The following is a 3800-nucleotide window of genomic DNA, read 5'->3' on the forward strand; positions in this document are numbered from 1 at the left end:
CAGAGTGATGGAGGATGGATCATCACATCAAGCTCCGCCCACCCACAGCCCCACCCTCGTCCTCCTTCCCAGTGCTGCCATGTTTTCCCAGCATCCTCCTCTCCCTCACTCAGCTGAGAGTCTCTCTGGGGGGGGTGACGCTCCGCTGCATCCCTCCAGCAGCAGAGGCGGGCGAGGGACACAGCCTGACAGAGGCTCAGGGAGAGAGAGTCGTTTTCTTTCTGTTGCTGCTGGTCGTGGAGGCCGAGGCGCCGTCAGCTGAGAGGGAGGAAACCATGAAATAATCCCACACAGGGAGGAGGGATCAGCGGAGGGGGAGAGGAGGGATGTAGCATCCTCGCCGGCTCACCACACATGCACGCACACGTGCACACTCAGCCTGGATAATGTGCCTATAGAGGAGGAGAGCAGCGAGGAGGCAAGCGGTGAGCTCTCTGTGCACCCGTCATCCTCCATCCTTCATCCGTCTTTGTTCCTCCTCAGACAAAGATGGGCTCCCGAGCCGTCCGTCCGTGGTCACCCGGGCTGAGCGCCGTTAGCTGCTAGCCTGTTTTCTGGTCTGCACCTGCCGACGTGCACGGCCTGCGTCTGTGCACGTATGTGGGGGGAAAATGCTGCATTGTTTTTGTGCCGTGATCCTGGTAGGCGGTGTGTGTGTGTGTGCGCGTGCACGTGCAGCAGCTCCAGCTGAACATGCTCCATCATGAAGGACGAGCTGTCAGCAAACGCCTCTTTTTTTAGAAATGTGGCGCTAAAGCGACGCTCTGAAACGACCTCCTGACTCGCTGACGTGAAGAAAAGTGTTGCTTCGTCTCTGAGTCACGAATCGCCTGAAACTGTGGGAACGCCAGCGGCAGGCGGACGACAACGGCGTTTGTCTGTGCGGTTCTGGTGCAGGTTAGATCAGCCTGTCACACGTCCGGCTTCACCGTTTATTTAGTCCTGTGTGTGAAACTTCACGTGAGAGCGCCGGACACTCGGCTTTGAAGGGATTCACAGACCGGTTCAGGTTTGAATGGATTCACAGACCGGTTTGGGTTTGAACGGATTCACAGACCGGTTTGGGTTTGAACGGATTCACAGACCGGTTTGGGTTTGATCTCACTCGGGAGGGTTCTGTTCTTTAAAGGTTGAACACCTCATTTTTCTAATCCTTTATCTTTGATCTTAGATCAACCTAAAGCATGATTACTGTAAACAATCACACTACAAATAAAGTTGTTGGGGAAACGTTCAATCAGATTTCTCTAAAAATGATAAAAGGAAATTTAACCCTGAAAGTCTGATCCTGTTCTGATTAAAGTCTGGATTTGCTCTGATTTAGATCTGCTCCTTTTTTGATTCAGATCTGGTCCTATTCTGATTCAGGTTTGAGCTTGCTCTGATCCTGGTCTGATCCTATTCTGATCCTGGTCTGATCCTGTTCTGATTCCGGTCTGATCCTGTTCTGATTCCGGTCTGATCCTGTTCTGATTCAGGTCTGATCCTGGTCTGATTCAGGTCTGATCCTCTGCAGATTCAGGGTCTCTGATCTCTTGCAGATGAACTCTGGTGCGGTTCTCTTCAGTGTGAACACAGATGAACTTTCCACAGACCAAAGAGAGGAGAACCAAATCTAATTCCTAATCTATGCTGACAATCTAACAGGGTCAGTTCTTCAGTCTGGCTCTTCTGAGGCTGCACCATGTTCAGACCTCCTTCAAAGACCTCCTTCTGTCTATGTTGTCATGCAGGATCCAAAATGGCCTCCAAAAAGGGATCAACTATTGACTAACGCATAAGTAAAAAGAAAACATGTCTTTAAAATGATGAAGGTCTTCAGTCAAACTCTAGATCTTCCTTAAATCCATCAGATTATCCTGTCAGCTGCAGGAACTGAACCCAAAGAAAGCAGAAAAGACGGAGGAGAACCAGGAGTCCACAGGCAGCTGGAGGTCAAGGTGTTGATGGTTGTCTCCATTCATGTTCTGGATCCGTCTTTCAGGGTTTTCAGAACTGTTTGGTCCGGACCGAGTCCACTTAACTTGTTTCGGATCGGGTCCTGAACTTTGTGTTTAGCCTGTATTCAGACCGTCAAGCGGATCAAAGATTGTAAACAAAACCACATGACTAAAGATCTCCTCAGGAATTATGAGGGCGGAGCAAAGCACCAAGAGGTGGAGACGATGGAAGTTCTGCGCTTGGTAATCCTTGTTGGGACGTTCTCTGATCGTCTGTATCAGATCAGGGTCAACATTCCTGCTGCTCTGGTGTCGTCTGAAGACGGTTACTGAGGACAGGATGGAGGTGAAGGAAGAACGATACGTGATGATCACAGAGAGATCGTTAGAGAAGCAGAGTGGAAAGTCATGTGGATCATGTTAAAAGTTGTTCTTTCATGAGCCTGATTCCTCCAACCACATTTCAGTGATTGCTGAGCCTCATTGTGGTCTTATGGGATCATTTTTTAGAGAACTCTGTTAAAAATCTTTTCCTCGATGACATCACAGCAGCGTCGGACGCATACGGAGACGCAGAAGAGCGAGTAAAACGTGTTTCCAGTCGTGTTAAAATAAACTTTCTAACATGTCAGCAGCTGGAGCCTTTTCCCTCTTTGATAACACGACAATCGTTACATTTGTCCTTCATTCCTACCGTTTATGTCACATGACCACCGACTACGGCGGCCATTTTGGTTCAGTATTTTGAATGAGGAATCTCAGAACAAAGTGAGGTTCAGTCCGATTGGAAACAAACCGAGACCACCTCGACAGATGGGTTTGAGAGCGGATCCGGTCCTGGAAGAGCGGTTCCGGTCCTGGAAGAGCGGTTCCGGTCCTGGACCAGGGTCCGCTTGAGTGGACTGGAAATCTGTTCTGGATTATCGAGGGGAATAACTCTGGTTCACTTTAAGGGAACCAAATGTTTAATGTGAACACAGCCTCATGTTCACAGTCATCAAACAGATCTACAGAGTTGTGTTTAGTCCTCAGTGGCCTTATGGTGGAGTGTCCACCCTGAGATTGGAATGTTGTGGGTTCAAATCCCGGCCGAGTCATACCAAAGACTCTAAAAGTGAGACCCAGTGCTTGACACTCGATACTAAGGAGTTGGACTGGAGGGTTAAACCACCAAATGGTTCCCATTGCGGCTGTGTCTGCAGCTCACCACTCCCCCAGGGGAGGGGTCAAATGCTGAGAACAAACTTCACACATTGGAGTGTGTGACAAATAGTGGGACTACAACTTTTGATGTCGTTGTATCAGCTCTGTGTTTCACAACAGTCATGATCTAGACTCAGACACGACAAACTCATTCATAGATGGAGACAGAAGGAAAGTTTCTGCTCTGAATGTTTTTACACTGTTTGTTCCTCGTATCCTCTTCTGTTTTCTATAAAACGGTTTTAGAGGCTTAAACACTGTTTCTGTAGTTTTATTACATCCACAAACTCCTAATGAGTTTATATTCATGAGGAGCTCCCTCAGGAGACCCAGAACATTCTAGAGAGGTTTGGTCTTTGCTGGTCTGAAAACAACAGAGGGTCTGGATATCCTACCAGAGGTTGATTAAGATTCCTGATGAATGGATGGATGGATACTACGGGATGGATGGATATTATGGGATGGATGGTGTTATACAGAATGAGGATGTGGTGAAGCAGCACCTTCACCTGTCTGACTTGAACTGGTGTTTCCATCCAAACACCACCTCACACCGTGTGACACAGAACTGTGTTTTTCTCCTGTCTGAGGCTTTTGCTGACTCGGCTCTGACATGAATATCTCCTGATGCGGCTGCAGTGCCGACGCAGTACGAGT

General features: G+C 48.4%; 2 protein-coding genes across 6 annotated transcripts in view; one reads left to right on the forward strand and one right to left on the reverse strand.

Moving 5' to 3' along the window:
* Window positions 1-3800, reverse strand: part of LOC112140035 (paired box protein Pax-7) — a 629290-nt gene that overhangs the window by 518550 nt on the left and 106940 nt on the right. The gene's annotated exons all lie outside the window — the stretch shown is intronic.
* prkcz (protein kinase C, zeta) overlaps window positions 1-3800 on the forward strand; it is a gene marked incomplete at its 5' end in the record, with an annotated part of 65267 nt that overhangs the window by 7673 nt on the left and 53794 nt on the right.

This window comes from Oryzias melastigma, linkage group LG7 (assembly GCF_002922805.2).
Source record: "Oryzias melastigma strain HK-1 linkage group LG7, ASM292280v2, whole genome shotgun sequence".
In the NCBI taxonomy this organism is placed as follows: Eukaryota; Metazoa; Chordata; class Actinopteri; order Beloniformes; family Adrianichthyidae; genus Oryzias; species Oryzias melastigma.